The following is a 25,331-nucleotide window of genomic DNA, read 5'->3' as shown; positions in this document are numbered from 1 at the left end:
GGGTCCCTCTTGCGGCTGCTGTCGAATCCTGTTGGTGTAGTCGCCTTCGCGATCCCATGGTTATCTATACATACCTTGCGGCATGCAGGGAGGCCATGCGAGGTTGACACTTTCGTGTTCAGAGCCAAATCAGCGATAGACAGGAAGGAGCATCTGAGCCTACTCCCACTCAGCTACCAGCTGAGCCACAGGATTGTACCGCGTGCCACAAGGCCTGCCACGGTTTTAGGGGAAGGAAGACAGCCTGGCCATTAGCCCATTCGCCGTTTCAGGTCGGTGTCACCCGGCCTTACTAAGAGAATAGAATAACCAGACTACCAGCCCTTGCGTTCACAATATCTCAATATCCAAAAACAAGACCAGTAACATGCAACCAGTATACCATAATCAGGATCTTACTGGGATCAATCCTGATGTGCCAATGGCACTCCCTGGGCTTGTGCTTTTGAAGCGGCACACAGTCGCTTTGATAGAGTCTGATTACGGGCACTTGTGGTTTTTTGGGAGGGATTTTAGCAGAGCCCACTGCTAAATCCCACCACGCCCTAGGCAGTTCTCCCTGACTCACAGACAGCTGGGGAGGGGTCGTCAAGCCCTTGGACATGGTCCATGCTGTCCCTGCTGCCCCAGCCTTGTGGAGGTTCTGGAATGTCGGAAGTGAACAGGTTGAACAGCAGAGGCCCGATGATACTGCCAAGGGGAACGCCTGCGATGATGTCGTGCGTATCAGAACCGCTGATTGAATGCTGTCGTCGACAAAGAGTTGCTGATGATTTTTTCCAGGTAGTAATCATGCCATACGTTATCGAACACCTTTTCGACATCGAGTAAGGCCATGGTGGAGGTTTTTGAGACAAACTTTTTTCATCTGAGCACGTTGACAACTCGGGTCAGTTGGTGAACGATAGATCGAGCGCGTCGGAAACCAAACTGTTCCTCGAGCTAGATTCAACTCCAGTAACCGACGATGAATTGCATTTTCAAACAGTTTGAATAACCCTGAGAGAAAGCTGATGAGACGATAACTTTTGGGGAGAGGAAGGATCCTCAGGCTTCCGAATGGCGATGACTTTCGCCGACTTTAAGGACGATGGGAAATAACTGAGACGGAGACACTGTTTAAAGATCAGCTAGAAGGTGCTTGAAAGACGGAGCACTCACTTATTTGAGTTCGAGATACTGAATGTTGCCTAAGCTTCATGTTTTTCGACTATTTCTTCAGGATTTATCAAGCGATCCTTAGAGTCATTGTTGTCTAATGAGATCGAAAGTGGAATTTCTAAATTCACGTTTTGTACGTTTTAGAAAGAAAAAAAATTGAAATAATATAAAAAATAAAAACTATCGAAAAATTCTTTTATGGGTGAATTGATTTTAAGGTTTTTTTTCGATACACCAGAAACTTTTTCTATCTCCACTGTATTATTTTACATAATCGTATTTATTGCTTAAATAATTGCAGAAGCCACAAAAATCATCGGATGTCCTTCTTACAAATTTGCCATAGTGACGTACCAATGCTGCAACTACCTAATGTGTTGAGAAAAATTAAAAAAAATACAAAATTGAAATCTTGGAAGAACTCGAAAAAAATCGGGAAAACCACTCAAATGAAATTTTCTATTTAACAAAATAGGATTGTAACTGTAATACAAATGAATGTCCATTCTCGTTTCAAATAAGTAAACGTGATATGAAGCGTGCTTTCAAAGCAAAGAACACATGGATGGTTGTTGCTGTCAGAATAAAAATGATCAAATCGGTTTTCGACCAGGATGAAGCAATCGATTGCGTCGAATGGAATGAAACAAAAATGGATTGTCTTGATTCAGATGTAGGTACCGCAAATCGAATATTGGCCCACGCTTGGGCCAATGTACATATTTTCTTCCCATCGGACATGAGAAGCGAATAGAATATAAGTTTATGCGGTTTCGATAAACGAATCAGATTACACTGAATCGACATAATCTTTTCAATGGACTGGAATTAATCAGACGGATGGAGTATTGCGTAGGATAGATTGCCGAGAAATTCCTGATGTATGGAGTTTTAGAATCAATAAGTGTTTATTTTCCTTAACTCCATCTCATCCTATCATCAGCTCAATGAATGTTGCTGTCATTGATTTTCGGAATGGGACCTTTGCCCTGAGCACTAGTAATAATGACACATTTCTATTCCTGAAATCAACTGGAAGTGACGGAAACCATCTGTTAGAGGTGGACATCTTCATTTTCTCGACAGGTGCTAATATAGTTGTTCCATTCTACTTTATGTGTGTTCAAAAGCTACAAAGTAGGTATAGAGAAAATTTAAATTGAATTGCCTTTTGGCCTTTCAGAGTGTATCGCTGGACCCATGAGAGTTTGACAAAGAAGTAATTCGGTTACAAGGATTCGGGTTCTATCTTTTAGGAGCGTTTTCTAGCTTGAGCTGCAAATTGGCAATGAAACTAGGTATTCATTAGAAGAAAGGTCTGAATTTTCCTTCATTTAGCACAGTAAGTGGATACGTGATATTACGGAATTCAGTGGAGTACCTTTTCTGATAGCGACATTTCTTGAACCCACGGTGCCATTTTACCTCCCATGCAATTTATTAATTTGAAGGAAGGGAACAGACGAAACTTCGTGAAGGTAGGACTGACGCCATGAAAGTTTGTCTAGCGGATGCCATCTCGTCAATTGGGGTATAGGACTAACTTGTTTTCGAATAGTGCTGTATTGAGGATTGTTGTTTCATACATTTTCATGAGAAAAACAAAAATTCACTCGGCTGTATCATACTGTATATTGTGGTTTTTCCTCATTTTTGACGTAGGACTTACGTCTCTTTTTAATATAACGGGTGTCATTTCAAAATATTCAAATCGACCGCGTTACGCTGTGTTGAAAGATTTTAAACGTTAATAGCGTTTGTCTCAATGGACGAATTTCTGCGGTAAGCCCCTCAATCGATAGATTTCAAGTATGCCTTCCATGTTCATGCTTGATAAGACCCGAAAAACTTGTTTCAATAAGGTTAAAAGACTATTATTCTTCCATTTACTTCCACTATTAACTTTTTTATGTATCAACAAGCAGATACGCATTTCGTTTCCTACTTGGAAACTTCTTCAGTGTTTGTCGATAACAAACACTGAAGAAGTTTCCAAGTAGGAAACGAAATGCGTATCTGCTTGTTGATACATAAAAAAGTTAATAGTGGAAGTAAATGGAAGAATAATAGTCTTTTAACCTTGTAGCATTTCCGCTAAGACGCTCTAAAATAATTAATTAATCATTGTTTCAATAGGCATGAAACTGTTTTCAATAAAAAGCATTGAGATCAAGGGAACCTATAAATATGGGTACCGCATAATTCTTGCATCATTCCATTACCACGTTCTGATTGGTGCAGACTCCAGCGAATGAGCAGCCACTGGGTCTGCCGAGAAGCCTTAAAATAGCGCAACGCGATTTTTTCCTTTCATTCTGACCGGGACAAGCGAAGCAACCGCATCATCGATTGAACAGCACTCACACCTTTTAGCAGGGAATGAAGTCTGCACCGACCGCTTTTTCGGCTCGACACCATCGAAGCGACCATTATCAGCCGAAACCTAGCCAGTACATCAGCAGTCCACCCTACAGACCCGACAAAGCAGCAATGCTGAGCAGATACCGGCAGCAGCAGCAGAGTCGAGCCGAGACCGGCCGGCATCGGTGCTGAGCCGCGACAGGCTGAAGAAAAGCAACATGATGCAGCATGTATGTCCAAAAAACAAACGGTTATTCAGAGAGCCAATAATAGAGATCAATATCAATGCTTTCAATACCCTTCGGGATAGAAATTGTACTTGGGTGCCAAATCCAATATTCTAGAGATAAAATTTTATGCGTGATTTTCATAAATAGCGTCAAAACTAACAGTGGATATTTTTTCTGATTTAACCGCGAAGTGGACGAAGGACTTCGCTTGACCATGCCTTTAAAGATTCATAAGATGTCCAAACTCCAAATCTCTCACATAATCTTATTTGGATAAAAAAACACCGATAACAGCTTAAACATTAATAAACTATCAATCGATTTTTCCTCAAATGTTGGATTTTTTGGCATTGATAAAAAAAATATGTAGATAAACATTGTTTGATACTGACCGCACACAAAGCGAACGTGACTGAATGATCGTCCCATGTTACCAATTCTAAATCTTATCACCCGAAATCCCATGTCCGGGTGTTTCCTTCCTTCTACTACTAACAATGTTTTCTCAGAAAAGAACACGTACTTCCCACCTGAACTGCAATTCTAATGTCGAATTCGTTTTTAAACCTGGGTCAGTGCCAACCCGAACCCTGAATAAAAAAGCATTTTCAGGTCCATCTGTCATTGGATATGTTGGTGTGCGTAGCATCGTGTTTGTTTTGATTTGAAACATATGATCCAGGACATCCAGTGCACTAGCAGTGCGTTGGCCTTGACTAATCAGATCATGATAGGTAAATAAAAAAAGTGCGTGAACTGTTTTTGCGGATAATGGAATTTACTTTTGGGCGGCGGATATATGTATTTAATTATTTATATTCTATAATGCCGTGCACATTTTTATACAAAGAATTCCGTATAGAATTCATGTAAAGGAGATTTTCTATTCTACAAAAATTCATCCAGAAAATCATATTGATATTCCAATCACTATTTCTGCAAAAGTTTTTTTTTTAAACACTCAGAAGCATATAATAAAAATTCTACAGGATACTCTAATTTTTTTCCTCGCCACCCCTCCTGATAAAGGTAGCTCCACACCTCGGGAATATTTTCCGCCGGATTTTCAATGAGGCCGGGATTTTGATTTTCCGTGCCCAAATCCTGAAAACATATGTGAAAATATATACAGGGGGAAAAATCCGTGGACCGCATTCCCGAGTTGTGAAGCTACCTTAATGCTAGGATTTCCTTCTGAAATTTCATATCTTTCGATAGTCAAACATAGAAAACATAACAACGTTTTGCTCCGGAAGTTCCTTCAGGAATTCCCCCGCTGATCTCTACATGTTGGAGGATTGTTCCTCCATTAATTCCTCATAAGTTCCTCCGGAAGCTCCACCAGGAACTCCTCCGGAAGTTTCTTCAGGAATTCATCCAAAAGTTCATTAGGAATTCCTCCACTAATTCATCCAGGAATTTCTTCGAAAAACTTCCTGCTTCCTAGAGGAGCTTTCGTAAGAATTTCTGTTTTAGCTTCCGGTGAAACTCGTGAAGGACTTCCGGGGGAATTCCTGGAGGATTTTGCGGAGGATTTCTTGGAAGAACTTCCGGGAGAACTCCTCCAAGAACTTACAGAAGAGCTCCTTCCCTTCCTGAGGAATTCCTCAAGGAACTTCCGGAGGAATTCTTCAAGGAACTTCCGCAGAAATTCCTTAAAGACCTTCCGGAGGAATTCCTCAATAAACTTCCAGAGGAGTTCCTAAAGTATCTTCCGGAGGAATCCCTCAAGGAACTTCCAGGAGAATTCCTTGAAGAACTTCCAGAGGAATCCCTCAAGGAACTTCCGGAGGAATTTCTCAAGGAACTTCCGGAGGAATTTCTCAAGGAACATCCGGAGGAATTCCTCAAAGAACTCTCAGAGGAATTCCTCCAAATTAATTCCTGGAGCAACTTTCGAAGAAAATCCTGGAACAGAAGATTTTCAAAGGAATTCATCTCGAAGGGACCTCTTGGAAAAAAAATATGGAGGAATGCCTGAAAGATATCGCCAATGAATGCATACAAGAATTCAAGAAAGAATTGCTGGAATTAAATTCTTAAACGCACGAAAGAGTTTTTGGAATAATTTCAAAAGAAATTCTGCATATGATTTAAGAAAGATTTCTATTCGGTATTCCTCAAATATATTTGTCTGACAATTCTTAGCGGATTTTGTGAACGGGTTTCAAGGGGAATTCCCAAAATTATTTCATTCACCGACCTAATTTAGGACACACTGTGAGGAAAACCCTGAACGTAGAATAGCTTCCCTAACAATTATTTTTAAAACTGAATCTAGACAACAGTACCGGATTAATTTCATTTAAAACTACAATAATAAATATAACGAAATTCCTGAAAAAAAATTTCAACGCGCATTTTATTTGAATACAAGACAGTTTCGTTTTTCCCTTCTGCTTGTTTATTCCGCCCAGTCCCACCCACTCATATGGTTTTGACAGTTGAAGTACAGTTGTATTGGTGAACCCGGTGCGAAACCGTGAAACAACACAGTGCGAACCCGACAGCTTTGGGGTTGGAACTAGTGCGAACCTAGTTCCAACCTGAGCGAATAAAAAAACACTTTGACAGCACTTAGGTTGGAACTGGTTCCAACCTAGGTTGGAACTTCTTAAAAACGAATTTACATAAGCTCGCTTGCCCGGCTTATTGGCCTGTATGCAACGAAAAGTCCCGTTAGGAAATAGACGCCAGCAGCGAGCAACAAGCGTAAAAATGAAGAAGCCCTTCTCGAACGCGTTGATGATGATGACGCTTTGGCTGACAAAGAAGCGGGATACAAGACACTAGCTGATTGGCCCACCAATTGGGAAGCAGAGAAGATTCAGAATTAAGTAGAAATTAAGTATAAAAGAAAAGTGCATTCGCTCGCAGAGCATTCAGTCTTTTTTATACCATCACTAGAAATTCGCGGTTATTTGAAAAGATCGTTTTCTTACTTTTTGCACTTAGCCGAAGCAAACAGCCTTTTTCAAGGCTCTAAGAGTTAAAAATAATGGCCCTTCAGTGGAAGGGCTGAGATACAGTCTACATCCCCTGCTGAGCCAACCTTTGGCTTATTTCAGGCAGTCCTTCAGTGGGAAGGTTGCCATTGTCGAGGCTAATATTTCGTGACCGGACAGATACTTCCTGAATTTTTGACGTAGGACTTACGTCTTTCTTTACTATACTGGGTGTCATTTAGATTTTTGGAAATCGAGAGCGTTACGCTGGAAGGGAAGATTTTGAACGTTACTAGCGCCTTTATCTTTCGATAGATTTTTAAGATTTATATATCAATAGACTCGGACACTCTCCACCATTTTGCCTATTTTATTGAAACATAAGATTATTAACGATAAGCTATTGAAAATTTCAAGTCTGGTCAAAGCCAGTAAAAATTTCATATGTAACCAATCCCGTGCATTACTAACCCGGACATCAGAATGCGGTATGTCACAGGCCTTCGGGTCCGTCGGAAGATTTTCATTGTGTATAAAAGAAGCAGTGCCTGTCGCGTGCGAGTCATTACAATTTGTGACAGCAGCGCAAACTGACGTGCTTTTTGCTTCCGAATTTTTCGTTTCGTTCGTTCGTTCGCTGTGTTTACCTACACAGCGACAGCATACAGTCACCAGCGCTAGAACTTCCAGTGGGTCTGTGAATATGCATGAAAGAATTCTGTTGTATAAAGCAGAGCTTTTTTTTGTCATTCTGGGTTGATGATGGTTGGATGCAGTGGTGTCGGTTGCGATGGATGCAATCGCCCATCGCATCGCTCGGAGTTCACGGCTACATGCCGATGATGGCTGTGGCAGCGAGGGTAGCGATGGTGGATGAAGAAGAATAAAATTAGAGAGATTTGGTCTGCTCATCCAGGTGATGGGTTTCATAATCCATATGATCCCGGGATGGATACGAGTCATGTCATATGACTGACCATATGTTAAGTTGTGCTTGGTACTAAACCACACGTACATTGAAATATGGTTATACTATAACAGTTCTGATTCCCCAAAAAATAACTACACTGATAAAAATAAAAATTTGAATAAAATAATTACTTTCATTTATTTGCAAAAGGCAATAACATTAATGATGCACAATCAACAATAGTGTTAATATCGATTTTAGATAAGAAAATTTTGCTGTATTATATGTAAATGTTTTAAAAAAAGTCCGTAAAAAATAATTTCCAGAAGAATATTTAAATAAACTTTATCTTATTTTTTGTTTTTCATTTTCCGAGAAATTGTATTATTAAACTTGACGTAGACTCGGAGTTTGGGATCAAAACATTAAATAATTTTTAGTTGACGTATTAGCAGTACCTTTTCTATTTTAGTAGGGTTACTGCTCCTTGACTTGTTTCTTATTGTTGTGATTTTTTTCAGCAGTAAGCACGCATGTTAGCAAAAAGAAGCAACGAAATTGGTGTTGTATTTCTTTGTTTGGAAAACGGGACAGTTCCACTAAAATAGCACATTTTGCCCAAATCTGGAAATTTTATAAATAGAATTTTTAAACTTCAAATACTATCATTAATAAGAAATCTATAAATGCCCTACATTAGCTTGAGTAAATAAGGGCTGAATAGTTAGAAACAAAGCAATCCTAATTATGTATTTACACAGATAGAAAAATCCACTGAAATTTACGCTAAACATGATGCACATAAATGGAACGCCATTATTAGCTTAATTCCACGCGTGATTTAGCCTAAATGTATACAATATTTGACGTGAATCGTCAATATTGCTTGCAAGTTGTAAGCAAACTTGTTATGAAGAGGTCCATTTCCGCGTAGAATAGTGTAAATTTCCGCATCTCAAGTTTTACGCGCTTTTTACTTTTCATTATTTATTTCTGTGTAATTATTAGGTTTATTTCCAGAAGTTTTGAATAAACAAGTTGCTAATAATTCTACACAGCACGGAAGTTGTTTCCAATATCAATACCTTTAATCAAACTCTATAGATCCAAAAGTTAGAAGTTAAATATTAATACGTTACGTTCGTACAAGTCCTACGTCGCGGTTATGTTGAAAACATTACCCATTGCTCGTTTTTATTAAAGTTTCATGGTAGTTATAAGAGTGATGATTGCTACTATAATAATAATTATATACTATAATACTATAAATAAATGAACTTAAGAAGCTCGGGAATTTTTCCTTGGAAGGTGGTGAATTCACGTTAGGTAATCAATGCATAAAAAAATATAGGCGTAATCAAGGACGAGGTATATTGCAACGAATGCTTTTCAGTCAAACAAATATTATAGTAATATATGTATGTGCTGGTCATGCTTCTTCCATCCTCAGCAATTCACTTTTTCATGCTACTTGCAGTTCATGATGAATGGTGAAAATGGTGTTGCATATGGATTGCATAAACAGCTACTTCCGAAAAAAGTTTTCTGTATGCTGATGACCTTATATGAACAAGTGCTCCTATTGTGTAGATGGTAAAAATAAAATTATTTTATAGTCGAATGTCTAATTAATGAAATTATGAATCCATTGGGAAATATTAAAAAATGTTGCTTATGATTAGGAACACAATTAGAGATGAGCATTTTTCTTACAAATTATTAATACGAATTTCACGTAGATCTGAGATTGGCAAATGAATCCAAATATTTGCGAACAGTAAATTTTGACTAGTTGATTAACCGTTGTAATCGCGTAGTTCATCATTTCGAGGTGGGTGGTGCATTACATCAAGCGCAAAGTTAGAGAGTTCTGATCCGGTTCACTCGCAAATTCGTAGCTCTCATGTGTATTTTCCGTTTATATAAATATAAACATGTCTAATATAGTTTGTTGCAAACTTGTACAACGAAAAATACCCACAAAATTACTCTGCATCCAGTTTTGAATGGAAACAATCACGGAACGGAAGTGTTGCGGACTCGAAAGACAGCTGGAAAGAGAGTTTGCTGGCGGCGGTCCACGTTAAATTTCCGACCAATTTTCATGTCCAACTTCCTCCTCCAGTTCAGCGAAAATTAAATGTCGGCTAACGATAACTGAGAGTGTTATGAAAGTGGCTTTGTCTGGCAATTTTACCTCATTGCATCAACTCATGGGGCACTTGCATTTTTTTACAGGCCGGATATGCTTGTTACAAGCTTCTACTCCAGAACAAATAACGAACTAGTTAATTACTTTGACAGAAAAAAAAACGGTTTCCGTCAGCTGCAGACCAACGAAGGATCAAAGAATCGTGATTATAGTTCTACAATAACAATGTAGCAAGCTTTTCCGCTGTTCTTGAATACACTATCTTAAAAATATCCTCGCTTGAGCTGACGTTCTAATGCGATAATTTATTACACAATTTCCAACAGGATAACTAACGAGCTTATATTAGCATCACAACTTATTTTGGTGATAGAAACAAAGCTTCTCGAATTGTGAAGATTTTAATTGAAGATGAAGCAACAGAAAAGAATGTAACGACTGAATGTAGTAGGGGAAGGTGGGGAGACTTGATCACCCCCTGTTTTATCGAGAACTAAAGTAGTTTTGTTCTAGCGTATTTTTTAGAACTTTAGAACTTTAGACTTCTATAAAAAGTTCGTATTTGGATTGAAATGACAGTTTTTCGGTACAACTTTGAAAGTAAAAGCAGCTAAAAAGCATTCTAAGAAAGACTATTATTGACTATTAGAAAGACTATTAGTGGACATATCACATTGCGTAGCAAAGGACAAACTATGAACCCCGACCAAGATGTGGCAGAGTTAGTTATTAACACTTTTTTTTCAAGTGTCGGAAACATTTTGTTAAGAAAATTATTTTGAGCTTTTTAGTGGAATGTCTTCACTTGTCATAAGACGAGTTTGTACAATCCCATTGAATTCCACCACTTAATTGTATCTTGACAGATACGTATTTCGGGGCCTTACTGTTGAGGTCGAAATACGTATCTGTCAATATACAATTAAGTGGTGGAATTCAATGGGATTGTACAAACTCGTCTTATGACAAGTATCGGAAACAATTTAGCCGATAAGCTTCCTAAAACCAATTATGATTGGCTGACACATGTAAAACCAATCAATAATTCGATATTTTTGAGGCCCGTCAGTTCTGATGAAGTTAGTATTCTTATCAGCAACCGTGAGGTTAGAAAAAGCAGAGGTTATGATAACATTCCAGCAGATAGCTTGAAAAGTAATGTGAATTCATTGTCTGGAATTATCGCTGAATTATTCAATAAAATAATATCCACAGGATACTACCCTAAAACTACGAAAATTGCCAAAGTCACACCAATCTTCAAATATGGCGATTCTTGTGACTTGACTAACAATCGACCGATTTCAACATTATGAACAATAAATAATATTTTGGAAAAACTTTTAATCCAACCGGCTTTTAAATTTCTTTCGCGCAAATCATGTTTTATATAAAAACCAATATAGACATTATTGCTGAAATCGACCAGAAAAAAATGTAGGGACCCTATATATCGATTTAAAAAAAAGCGTTTGACACCATAAATCATTAAATCCTTCTTAGTAAGCTTGATAGATACGGAGTAAGGGAAGTTGCTAACGATTTGATTGTGAGTTATCTTCCAGATAGGAAGCAATTTGTGTCAATTAACAAATCTAGCAGCAGCTTGCGTCCGATTGACATTAGAGTACCACAAGAGAGCAACATTATTTTAAACTTTTATTATTGATTTTGAAAATCTAAAGGTAAAAGGGATCCCAAGACTGTTTGCAGATTATACAGCCCTAATTCACCCTCCTTCAACAGCCAATTTAATTATAAAAGATATCAAATCCGACATGAGGAGTCTAATGATATTTTTAGTGGGAATTACCTTAGTTCAAATTTGGCAAAAACTATATATATATATGCTTTTTCATTCGTCACGCATAATAATTCCTCAGCAAGCGGATCAATTTGTTGGAAATTTGTACATAGAAAAAGTTAAAAATTTTCATATAGTTGGGGCTTATCTCAGACCCTCATCTTTGTTGGGACAACCACATACAACATGTGTCCAACAAAGCTTCTTCTTTATGCGGTTTAAAGAGTGCGCTGTTTCGTACCCAATGATGCTTTGCTCAAATTTTATTATGCCTGTATTCATTCAATATTTCAGTACCTTATTATTGTTTGGGGTCATGCAGTGAAATCAAAATAAAAAAAAGTTCAAATACTGCAGAACAGATGTTTAAAAATAATTTTCAAATTCCCACCTTTGTTCCCTACACTTTTGCGCTATACACTGATTTAAGCCACAAAGTTTTTCCTATATTCTATTTGTACATAACACTTTTTTTCAGGGGCCCTCCTTAGTCGTGCGGTAAGACGCGCGGCTACAAAGCAAGACCATGCTGAGGGTGCCTGGGTTCGATTCCCGGTGCCGGTTTAGGCAATTTTCGGATTGGAAATTATCTCGACTTCCCTGGGCATAAAAGTATCATCGTGCTAGCCTCATGATATACGAATGCAAAAATGGTAACCTGGCTTAGAAACCTCGCAGTTAATAACTGTGGAAGTGCCTAATGAACAACACTAAGCTGCGAGGCGGCTCTGTCCCAGTGTGGGGATGTAATGCCAATAAGAAGAAGAAGACATAACACTTTGCACAACCATGAATTCCGCCACAGCATTGATTTAACTACTAGGACAAACTACCCACGTACAAGACGCGCAAACGAGTTATGTAGAAGCAATGCATGCAAGAACATAGGATTAGAACTCATAAAACAATCATGGTCCGTCTAAATTCAATAATCTCCCAAATGACTTAAAATCAATTTCAAATAACATTATTTTCAAAAGCAAATTGAAGCAGCATTTATATAGGAATGTAAGTGAATACATACTTTAAATATGTCAACCATTTTATAACCAGGTTTTTCTAACACTTGTTAGTTTTTTCCCTGCTTGTTAGAAGTAATTTTAGTTTATAATTGTGTTCATGATTTTCAGCCACAGACGTTATCACCATATTTTATAATAAAGTTTATTTCGTTTGGATCGTGAGTCCCTTCAAAGAAACAAAAGTTTCACTGGGATCTCACATAGTATTTTTGGAAGAGGGAAGTAGGAAACAGGAAAAAGGAAACAAGAAAAAAAAGAAAGAAGAAGGAAGAGAGACAAAAGAAGATGGAAGAAGGAAAAAGGGAGAAGAAGGAAGAAAAAAAGAAGGAAAAAATAAGAAGGAAGAAGAATGAATCAAGAAGGAAGATGGGAGAGTTAGAAAGAAAAGGAAGATGGAAGAAGGAAAAAAGAAGGAGAAAAATAAATAATACGGAAGAATAGGAAGAAGGAAGAAAGAGAAGGAAAAATTAATAAAGAGGAAGGAAGATGAAAGAAGAAGAATAAAGAAGGAAACATGAAGGATGGAAGAAAAACGAAAAAGGAAGATGAAAGAAAAAAGAAGGAAGAAAGAACGAAGATGATAGATAGAAGGAAGATGAACCGAAAAATATAAACAAACGAAAATACAAATAAGCTGGAATAAGGAATAGAAATTAGGATATACTCTTACTTTACTCATTTATCGTTCCCAGTTCTCAGTTTTGATTTTTTTGTTTTCAGTTCAAAGTTCTCAGTTCTAGTTTAGTTTTCTCTTTTCACTTCTCACATCTCTCTCCTTAGCCGTGCAGTAAGACACGCGGCTACAAAGCAAGACCATGCTGAGGGTGGCTGGGTTCGATTCCCGGTGCCGGTCTAGACAATTTTCGGATTGGAAATTGTCTCGACTTCCCTGGGCATAAAAGTATCATCGTGCTAGCATCATGATATACGAATGCAAAAATGGTAAGCTGGCTAAGAAACCTAGTAGTTAACAACTGTGGAAGTGCTCAATGAACACTAAGCTGCGAGGCGGCTCTGTCCCAGTGAAGGGATGTAATGTCAATAATAATAAGAAGAAGAAGATGTTTCTAAAATCAAAAACAAAAACCGAAAAAGTGCTACACGTGTGAACCGGCCTGAAAAATTCACCCGATGTTCGTTCAAAATCGGGCCAATCTTTAAAAAAACAGCACTTTTTAAATTTTTGTTTTAAATTTTAAAAATACTTAGGGGCGTTGAAAGAATAGGTTTTTTGGGAAAGTTGATCTTAAATTAGTTCTGGAACACTCTTAATACCAGAAATTGCGTTTCGCGACGATAAATCCGGTTCAAAGGGTGTCAGGCCGTTTGGCCGAATGCCGCTTCGCCAAATGCCATTTGGCCGAACGCCATTTGGCCGAATAGTTAAAAAAAATTGACCTCAGTTTACGAGTAGTCTTTCTTCCTCCTTCCTTCTTCTTTCTTTCTTCTTTTTTCCACCCTCTATCTTCTTTCTTCTTTTTCCTTCTTTCTTTTTCCTTCTTCTTTCTTCCTTCTCCCTTCTTCCTTCTTTCTGCTTTCTTCGTCCTATTTTCCTCTTTTTTCTTCCTTCTTCCTTGTTCATTCTTCATTCTTCCTTCTTCCTTCTTCCTTCTTCCTTCTTCCTTCTTCCTTCTTCCTTCTTCCTTCTTCCTTCTTCCTTCTTCCTTCTTCCTTCTTCCTTCTTCTTTCTTCTTTCTTCCTTCTTCCTTCTTCCTTCTTTCGCCTTTCTTTTTTCTTATTCCTTCTTCTTTCTTCCTTCTTCCTGCTTTCTTCGACCTTCTTTCTTCTTTTTTCTTCCTTAGTTTTATTCCTTCCCCTTCCTACTACCTTCTTTTATCTTCTTTCTCCGTTTTTCCTTCTTCCTTCTTTCTTCGTTTTCCTTTCTTCCTTTTTGCTTCTTCCTTCTTCCTTCTTCTTTCTTCGTTTTTGCTTATTCCTTCTTTCTTCGTGTTTCCTTCTTACTTCTTCCTTCTTCTTTCTTCGTTTTTCCTTCTTCCTTCTGTCTTTGTTTTTCCTTCTTCCTTCTTCCTTCTTCCTTCTTCCTTCTTTCTTCTCCCTTCTTCCTTCTTCCTTCTTCCTTCTTCCTTTCTCCTTCTTCTTTATTCGTTTTTCCTTCTTCTTTCTTCCTTTTTTCTGTTTTCTGCTTTCTTCGTCCTTTTTTCCTCTTCTTTCTTCCTTCCTCTTCCTTCTTCCTTCTTCCTTACTTCTTCCTTCTTCCTTCTTCCTTCTTCCTTCTTCCTTCTTCCTTACTTCTTCCTTCTTCCTTCTTCCTTCTTCCTTCTTCCTTCTTCCTTCTTCCTTCTTCCTTCTTCCTTCTTCCTTCTTCCTTCTTCCTTCTTCCTTCTTCCTTCTTCCTTCTTCCTTCTTCCTTCTTCCTTCTTATCCTTCCTTCTTTCTTCTTCTTCCTTCTTCCTTCTTCCTTCTTCCTTCTTCCTTCTTCCTTCTTCCTTCTTCCTTCTTCCTTCTTTTTTCTCCCTTCTTCTTTCTTCCTTCTTTCTTTTTCTTTCTTCGTTTCTTCCTTCTTCCTTCATTCATCTTCCATTTTCTTCTTCCTTCTTTCTTCTTCGTTCTTCCTTCTTGCTTCTTTCTTCTTCCTACTTCTTTCTTCCTTCTTTATTCTTCCTTCTTTCTGCTTTCTTCATCCTTCTTTCCTCTTCTCTCTTCTTTAGTTTTTCTTCCTGCCTCTTCCTTCTTTCTTCTCCTTCCTTCTTTCATCTTCAGTTTTCTTCTTCCTTCTTTCTTCTTCCTTCTTCCTTCTTCCTTCTTTATTCTTGCTTCTTTCTGCTTTCTTCGTCCTTCTTTCCTCTTCTTTCTTCCTTAGTTTTTCTTCCTTCCTCTTCCTTCTTCCTTCTCCTTCCTTCTTCCTTCTTCTTCTTCCTTCTTCCTTCTGCCTTCTCCTTTCTTCCTTCTTCCTTCTTTCTTTTTCGACTTCCTTTTTCCTTCTTTCTTCTTCCTTCTTTCATCTTTCTCCTTACTTTTTCCTTCTTCCTCCTTCCTTCTTCCTTCTTCCTTCTTCTTTCTTCCTTTTTCCTTCTTCCTGCTTCCTTTTTCTTTCTTGCTTCTCACTTCGTAAGAAAGCGTATTTCAACTATTCGGCAAAACGGCATTCGGCCAAATGGCGTTCGGCCAAATGGCGTTCGGCCAAATGGCCCTTTCGGCCAAACGACACTCGACCAATGGTGAGCGGGCCCTCCTTAGCCGTGCGGTAAGACACGCGGCTACAAAGCAAGACCATGCTGAGGGTGGCTGGGTTCGATTCCCGGTACCGGTCTAGACAATTTTCGGATTGGAAATTGTCTCGACTTCCCTGGGCATAAAAGTATCATCGTGCTAGCATCATGATATACGAATGCAAAAATGGTAAGCTGGCTTAGAAACCTCGTAGTTAATAACTGTGGAAGTGCTTAATGAACACTAAGCTGCGAGGCGGCTCTGTCCCAGTGAAGGGATGTAGTGTCAATAATAATAATAAGAAGAAGATGTTTTTAAAATCGAAAAAAAAAACCGAAAAAGTGCTACACGTGTGAACCGGCCTGAAAAATTCACCCGATGTTCGTTCAAAATCGGGCCAATCTTAAAAAACAGCACTTTTTAAATTTTTGTTTTAAATTTTAAAAATACTTAGGGGCGTTAAAAATTTAGGTTTTTTGGGAAAGTTGATCTTAAATTAGTTCTGGAGCACTCTTAATACCAGAAATTGCGTTTCGCGACGATACATCCGGTTCAAAGGGTGTCAGGCCGTTTGGCCGAATGCCGCTTCGCCAAATGCCATTTGGCCGAACGCCATTTGGCCGAATAGTTAGAAAAATTGACCTCAGTTTACGAGTAGTCTTTCTTCCTCCTTCCTTCTTCTTTCTTTCTTCTTTTTTCCACCCTCTATCTTTTTTCTTTTTTTTTCCTTCTTTCTTTTTCCTTCTTCCTTCTTCCTTCTTTCTGCTTTCTTCGTCCTATTTTCCTCTTCCTTGTTCATTCTTCATTCTTCCTTCTTCCTTCTTCCTTCTTCCTTCTTCCTTCTTCCTTCTTCCTTCTTCCTTCTTCCATCTTCCTTCTTCCTTCATCCTTCTTCCTTCTTCCTTCTTCCTTCTTCCTTCCTCCTTCTTCCTTCTTCCTTCTTCCTTCTTTCGCCATTCTTTTTTTCTTCTTCCTTCTTCCTTCTTCCTTCTTCTTTCTTCCTTCTTCATCTTTCTGCTTTCTTCGTTCTTCTTTTCTTTTTTCTTCCTTAGTTTTATTCCTTCCCCTTCCTTTTACCTTCTTCCATCTTCTTTCTCCATTTTTCCTTCTTCCTTCTTTCTTCGTTTTCCTTTTTTTCTTGTTTCCTTTTTCCTTCTTCTTTCTTCGTTTTTGCTTCTTCTTTCTTTCTTCGATTTTCCTTCTTCCTTCTGTCTTTGTTTATCCTTTTTCCTTCTTTCTTCTTCCTTCTTCTTTCTTCCTTCTTCCTTCTTCCTTCCTCCTTCTTCTTTATTCGTTTTTCCTTCTTCTTTCTTCCTTCTTCCTTCTTTCTGTTTTCTGCTTTCTTCGTCCTTTTTTCCTCTTCTTTCTTCCTTCCTCTTCCTTCTTCCTTCTTCCTTCTTCCTCCTTCCTTCTTCCTTCTTCCTTCTTCCTTCTTCCTTCTTCCTTCTTCCTTCTTCCTTCTTCCTTCTTCCTTCTTTCTTCTTCCTTCTTTCTTTTTCTTCCTTCGTTTCTTCCTTCTTCCTTCATTCTTCTTCGTTCTTCCTTCTTCCTTCTTGCTTCTTTCGTCTTCCTTCTTCTTTCTTCCTTCTTTCTTCTTCCTTCTTTATTCTTCCTTCTTTCTGCTTTCTTCATCCTTCTTTCCTCTTCTCTCTTCCTTAGTTTTTCTTCCTTCCTCTTCCTTCTTTCTTCTCCTTCCTTCTTCCTTCTTTCATCTTCATTTTTCTTCTTCCTTCTTCCTTCTTCCTTCTTCCTTCTTTCTTCTTCCTTCTTTATTCTTCCTTCTTTCTGCTTTCTTCGTCCTTCTTTCCTCTTCTTTCTTCCTTAGTTTTTCTTCCTTCCTCTTCCTTCTTCCTTCTCCTTCCTTCTTCCTTCTTTCTTCCTTCTTCCTCTTCCTTCTTTCTTCTTCCTTCTTCTTCTTCCTTCTTCCTTCTTCCTTCTGCCTTCTCCTTTCTTCCTTCTTTCTTTTTCGACTTCCTTTTTCCTTCTTTCTTCTTCCTTCTTTCATCTTTCTTCTTTTTTTCCTTCTTCCTCCTTCCTTCTTCCTTTTTCCTTCTTCCTTCTTCCTTCTTCTTTCTTCGTTTTTCCTTCTTCCTTCTTCCTTTTTCTTTCTTGCTTCTCACTTCGTAAGAAAGCGTATTTCAACTATTCGGCAAAACGGCATTCGGCCAAATGGCCCTTTCGGCCAAACGACATTCGGCCAAATGACCCTAAACCGTTCAAAGGATCATATGTTGGAGTGAAACCCCGGAAATTGATGTTCATTTCAAGGTTTCGAACCCAAGTTAGCATGTTTGCATTTTTATATCTTCTTCTTCTTCTTATTGGCATTACATCCCCACACTGGGACAGAGCCGCCTCGCAGCTTAGTGTTCATTAAGCACTTCCACAGTTATTAACTGCGAGGTTTCTAAGCCAAGTTACCATTTTTGCATCCGTATATCATGAGGCTAACACGATGATACTTTTATGCCCAGGAAAGTCGAGACAATTTCCAATCCGAAAATTGCCTAGACCGGCACCGGGAATCGAACCCAGCCACCCTCAGCATGGTCTTGCTTTGTAGCCGCGCGTCTTACCGCACGGCTAAGGAGGGCCCCTTAAAAGGAGGGAGGGCCCCATTTTTATATCATGAGGCTAATAAAATGATGATACTCTTATGGCAGGAAAGTCGAGAAAATTACCGTTCCGAAAATTTCCCGAACCTGACCCGGAAATTGAACTTAGCCAACTTCAGCATGGCCTGACTTGTGGAAGTGCATCTTATTGCAAGACTAATGAATTCTTCAAAATTATTAAATGAAATATGTTTGCAAATGAACGTGCGATTGAGTGTGCGATTGTGTTATATTTTTGAAATTATTTCAGCCAGATCCTGGATGTATTATCAGTGCCCTTCCGGAAAATTGCGAAAATCCAGAATATTTTATCTTAGGACAAATTAGGCTCGTTAACGTTAAAAAAGTTTTATTTCACTAACGAGGACAATTGCACTCGATTTCTTGTATCAGCCTTTTTTTGACTAACTCAAACGTTGCTTTGAGCCTGGCGGCCCGCCCGTTCCTCATTTTCCGGTCTGATTTTGCCTTCGTCGGTAAATTGGTAAGTAAAATTGCGATAATAAGCACCAAAGAAACAAAATGTCCCTGACGTCACTGTGGAAGTTACGTGGGCTTGAGTTTGTTAGGTTGGAAGGTTTACGCAAAACTGAAAAAAAAACCAATGACAATCTTTCTCCATGACTTGGGTACCTAATTTTTTTTCGCCCTTCATGCCAGTTTATCTGAAAAAGCGCATTCGCCAAACAGGAGCACGTCCGAGTTTTGATGGAAACAGCCAGCTTTTGTCACTTCCTCAGAAAAACTACCGTATGATGAGAAAAAACGCAACTAACGACTGTCCTGGAAGGTCGTTACATAGATGATATCTTGAAAACAATCGGTACATCTCCCCTTGGAGACTCACTGTCAGTTCAGACACGAAATCATTCGGGATGCGTACTCGGACTGACGATGCTACGTGTCTACTAAAAGATTCCGTTGCTCGGAGACGCAGTCGTAAGGTAGATGGAGGCTTTGAAGGAATATGTTTGTGTATCTTTACAGAATACTTGAGGAGGGTCATTGATTTCCGAATGACAGCAATGGATAAAAGATGTCACACCAAGTTGTGAAATTGTTTTCTTTTTGGAAATGGTTTTTCTGGACAAGGAAATGGCCTGTTTGGCATTCAGATATCGTTTTAAAAAAGTTAGTAAATTTTAATTTTTCCATTCTGAACAAGATTAAGATGTATTTACAAAAACTTTAATGTTTGCATCCCTTTTCATTATTATCCCGTCTATCAGCGGTGCCAATTTGAAATCATAAAAGTGTGCGACTTTTTTTTATTCCTTGTTGGGTATATTTATTACTGCGACCAGTTTTTTGATCTATTGTGATACGGGAACGAGGGTACGATATGTAACACATGGGTATTTGATATCGGTCAATTTCGAAACGACAGTCGATTATAATCCATAAAGATATGTAAAATATGAATAAAATACGGGAAAGGTAAAACGAGCTCAAAAAGGTTGCTGATTCCATTTCATTCAACTTATCCAAGCCAACACTCGTCCATTAAGCTTTCAGATCATCGTTTGTAAAATGCGAATTCTCGGAAATGCAGCTCGGTGTCTTCCCTGTTCAACATCCATCGCCCCGAGCATTGCGCCACGCAACGAACAGTTCCTATTTAAAACAAGCGGAGTAGAAATTTCTTTCCATTCATAGTGCAAGCGAGTGAATTGAGTTTCTCAGACGACCTCCAGGGCCGGGAAACCGCGAGACGTGCTTCAATTTGAATCAGCTCAATTACTTTCATTACTTGCCACTTGACCGTTGACGGTCGAGAGCTGCTGTCTGATATTGGCAAAACATGAGTTCCGACCGCAATCAATCCTTTCATACTTACCATGCTGGATGGAAATGTGGTTGACTGTTAGGATCGCATCGCCTGTATTTATGAGAATTGCTTTTATTTGCGTCTACATCATCTGAATGGGAAAAAGGTTCAAACCTTTTTGTACGTCTTCGGTTACGAGTGGTTGCTCGATTGTAGATCGATTTTCCTCGTCCTGGTTCCTTGTACCGGAGGCACGTTTCTGATTTTGCGTTCATTGTCAACAGTCTATCGGTTCTACAAGTTACACAGTTAACAAAATGCGTCAGCACATCCGGAATAAAGTTATCAAATTATGCCTTATGTATATTTTAATCATTGAGCAATATAATTTCTTATTAATATCGTGGAATACATTCTCATATTTTCAAATAAATAGGGCAAATCGTCAAACGGCTAAAATTCTTGCCTGTTGTTGAACAGCCATAAGAAAGGCACACGCGTTCAACAAAAGGCAAATATATTAGCCGTTCTACATTTTGCGAAAGAGAAAATGGAGCTTTTTCTGTTTTTTTTTGTACATTGTACATATTTTGTGGATTTGGGTCGATTGTAAAGATTCATAAGCGTCAATGAAGCAAATGAATTGACTCCACGAAAAAATCCACAAAAAGTCAAAAAAAATTATGATGGTATTTGTAAAATGAAAACTTTTGAAAGTTTATTTTGACAAATAAATTAATGAATTTCATCCGTGTAGAAAAGTCCTGGGTGTAGGCATAGTCGGCTCGATGTTGAATCGTTCGCTCGCCACGCACATGATTCTGATTGCCGAATCTTGTTTGAACTCTGCACAAATTTACACAGTCGATTACTCGACAACAAGTTTTAATCTTATTTAAGCAAAAGAACACCGAAGATCAGTTGAACATTGTTTTATTGCCAAGCAAATGAAATTCTCAAGCTGCGATTCGCGGTTGGGAGGTTTTCACCACTTAAATCAGAGCTCTTCACACTAGTCCACATTCCCTCTAGTTTGCAAATAAACAAACCTCTTGATGGTAATTATAATTAAGTTAGTAGGTTTCATAAATTAACTGTTCTTCATCACTGATTTATTACAAATCATCTCTTTCCGAGAGCCGACTATAAAGAAATAAAATATCATTTCCCGGAGGAAATTTCCAGAATGGGAATCTATTTTTGGTAAGGTCAACTTCGCTTTAAGATCTGCTTACACGGGTTTTGCATTCCGAAACAACGATGGGTTAACACTTTGAGTGAAACTTTGCCGATGTTTACAATTCAACCCTTTTTTTTCTTTCCCTTGATTCGATTAGGGCCATCGAGATGTTTTTCTTTCAGCCCTATAGAGAAAGCGAAAAGGTAAATCAAATAAACATTCGATTAAATTTATTCGGACGTAGATCTGACTGGAATGATGAATAGGATTTACTCAGATGGAGTTGGAGATGGATGGAAAACTGCGTTTTCTGTTAAAGTATCATGATTAGATTGACTAGATAGTAAAAATGATGGAACTTGCTATGGGATGTGATGCATGTTTGTATGTTTATACATTTTCTAATAATTTTGGCATTTGATATGAGTATTGGTAAATAATAAAAACTAATGAGGAGTAAGTCGCTTTCAGAATATCGATCGGAAAAATGTTCACTTAAATAATTTTCAGAATGTACGATTATAAAAGCAAAGTTACATTAAAAAAAAACATCGGATGCAAGAGACAAACAAACAAACTTGTGCTGAAAAGTTAAAGGCCCATGAAGTAAGCCACACAACGAGACAGGCAGGCTATTTCGAAAGGCTTGACGATCTGTATGAAAATTACAGGAAACTTGACAAAGGGGATGAAAAATTGTGAATATGGCAATGTGTCGTACTTTCTCATCTTTTTTTTGAAACTTTATTAGCTTGATTTACTTTTTTGATTGATCATCTTTCAATAGCCATTGAAATAACAAAATTCAGTTTATGAAGCATGAGTAGCTATCAAAGCATTAAATTCCAGGTGAATTGCAATTGAATTGCTTTTCCATCAACATAATAAACTGATTGAAGGTTGTATTTTATTTTTCTCAATATTTCATCCAAAATGATAACCCTTCGTCAGCGTCCTTATTAATACTCGAATGGCAGAAAAACTGCTCAAGAGTCTGCAAACGCTCAACGATCCACCCTTTGTCGGATGAGCAGGGTCTGATTGCCTGACAGTCACAGACGAAAAAGTTGGGCACCACTTCACCTGTTCCGTTGGCATTTCGTAACCAAACAAATTCGTGAAGGGACCAATGTCTCGCAGTGTTGTGTATACGGCCTCACTATACTGGAGCAACATTGGTGCGATATTCAAGGACAGAAACCGCTAGAAATAAAAACCATCAGGACGAATGATTCTAGATGATGTGTGAAGATATCTGATTGACATTTACCTCACCTGAAATATCGCATGTCGCATGGACTTTCTGTTATGCAGCGTATACACCAGTCAAGCAGTTTGGCGAACAAAGGGGATGGAGTCAAAGTTCGCCGAACATGTTTGAACGTTTGTCACACAAACCCTTTATTTTATGGTGGCTGGTGTTCAACTTGGCGCGTCGATCGTTCGTGTGTGATATTGTTGATTGAATAAATTGAGTGTCCGTGTCGCGGTTTGTAGAACATGGTCAATGTTCGTCAAACTGCTTGACCGGTGTGTACGCTACATTAGACACGATAATCTCGACTCGAATCAAGTACGAGACACTAAAGACGACCTTACAATTGAGGTCGAAATACTTATCTGTAAATATTACAACGTGGTGGAATTAAATAAAGTAGTACTAAACTCATACTTTATTATTATTTTTTTTTCTGTTTTTCTTACAAAAGTTGTAATAAATGTTAAGCTTATCATGCCAGCATTATTATTAACAAAAAAAATCAGAAGGGTTATGTACAAGACACAACCGCCCAACGTAAACTACGTAAGGCAGTTTTGTTCATTGCGGATTGTAATGCCATCATGCATGAATATTTTCAGAATTTTTTGCCTTTCTCGTACAACAAAGTTGTACCGAAAGGCTATCATTTCACTCCGAAAACGAACTTTTTATAGAAGCCTCTGAGACCCATAGTATTATATACCAATCGACTCAGCTCGACGAGCTGAGCACATGTCTGTCTGTCCGTGTGTATGTGTGTGTGTATGTGTGTGTGTATGTGTGTGCGTATGTGTGTGCACAAAAGCTATAAAAAACATTAGACAACTTTTCGTATAGTAATCCTTAACCGATTTTCTCGCAACAAGTTTTATTCGACAGGGGACAAAGCCTCGTTGATCACTATTGAATTTTATAACGATCGGTCATTGCGTTTAAAAGTTATGAAGAAAATTGTACATCGGACCATATAAACCCCATATAAGGTTGGTGTCTCAACTAAATGCGAGAAAGGCACCACCAACGCTAGGTGGATTGATCTGGTTTTTTTTTTTGTGTCTTTATTAAGGAGACTTTCAGCCCGAGGCTGGCTCGTCTCCGTTCAGAAAATTAATTTGATTACTTATGCCACTGGTTTCGAACAAAACTAGCGTATCTTAGGATATGAAAATTGTTGGGTACGACAATTGTTTTAAAAATTTACTATGAAAATCCAAATTTATTCCTCAGTGGTAATGATGCCTTTCTTGGATCCGAATTGCCTACATTTGGGTTTTGAAACATTTGATGAAATTTTTCAATAGAAGAAGCCCTAGGGGAGCATCCTCTTTTCTTTTGTCATATAGCCCGTTTCAAGAACGTATGCGTTCCGAAACTTTTGTCGTGTACAATAAGTACCGCATGATTGCATACATGTATTATAAAAATATCTTAAGTGCATTCACACTTCCTGAATCAAAGTTAAACCCTTCTGATTCAGGCGCGCAATTAATTGAACAAAATATTATTAGGCCGATATAAATATTTTTTTTTAAATATGTCTCCCCCCCCCCCTTCGATTTTTTTTCTCAAAAATAACAGATTGAGGGGAAACAAAAAAAAATCCGGTAAATTTTGAGAACTTTCAAAACATTCTTTAACAAATCCGAGGAGTTTTTTTTAAATTTTTTGTTTACCATTTTAATATTAATTTTTTACTAGCAGATCCGATGAACTTTGTTTCGCCTAAAATTGATCTATTCTCTGATTAGTTCTCGAGTTATGCAGAATTTCTTGGTTCATTTGAATGGGAGCCCCCCTTTCCAGAATGGGGAGGCGTTGCAAACCACAACAGAAACATATCTTCCCTTCCAAAACCTCCACACGCCAGATTTGGTTCCATTTGCTTGATATCGAGTTATGATGAAATTGGTGTTTCATTTGTATAGGAGCCAGGTTTCAAAGAGGAGAGGGGTCTCGAACCATTTTAAGAACCTTCCCCGGCCCCAAAAACCTCTGCATTCAAATTTTCACGCCGCTCGATTCAGTAGAAGAAGAAGAAGAAGATGACCCCCTCCTCCTTGACTTTGCGGAAACCAGTAGACCTTGACCTTGCATAGACCATAATTTTTAATAAATATGTGTTACGGCCTTATTAGTTTTCAGTTTGCAAAAAAAAATACTCAACATTTTTACGGTTTTTAATATAAACATGTTTGTGCAATTACATTGCGATAATTTCATTACTAGCAAGTACGTTTGCATTGATAAAAATTGATCGTCTCATGCCTGCACAAACATGCCCCTATCTGCATCACTTTGTATACACCATGCACTACATTACGCATTTTTGTTACATTTGTTTCGACCGCGGTCACTGGTCCGGCTCCATTGTTCTACTTTTTGTGCGAAACACCGCACAAAAAGCAGAGTCCAAAAGCCAACCGCACTGAACGGCGACGGCCGAAACGAGACTCTTGCGGACAAGAAAAGAGGGTGCTGCCAAAATAATCCGATACCCTGTTTTACCGTTCATAACCCAAAGTTTAAATATAATTGACAAATTGGTAGAGAATTTTACAGTCGATTGATATATAAATCTCAAAAATCCATCGGAAGATAAAGGCGCTATTGAAGTTCAAAATCTTACATGATTTCGTGACGGTCTCGAATTTAGAAATTTTCATTTGTCACCCTGTATCCGAGTCTTCCCCTTAGACGTAGTTTACGTCAAAAAAATCATGTTTGATGACATGCCGGGGTTGATAGTTCCTA

Source organism: Armigeres subalbatus, chromosome 3 (genome assembly GCF_024139115.2).
Source record: "Armigeres subalbatus isolate Guangzhou_Male chromosome 3, GZ_Asu_2, whole genome shotgun sequence".
In the NCBI taxonomy this organism is placed as follows: Eukaryota; Metazoa; Arthropoda; class Insecta; order Diptera; family Culicidae; genus Armigeres; species Armigeres subalbatus.
The sequence above is the reverse complement of the archived record's forward strand: the minus strand, read 5'-3'. Positions refer to the sequence as shown.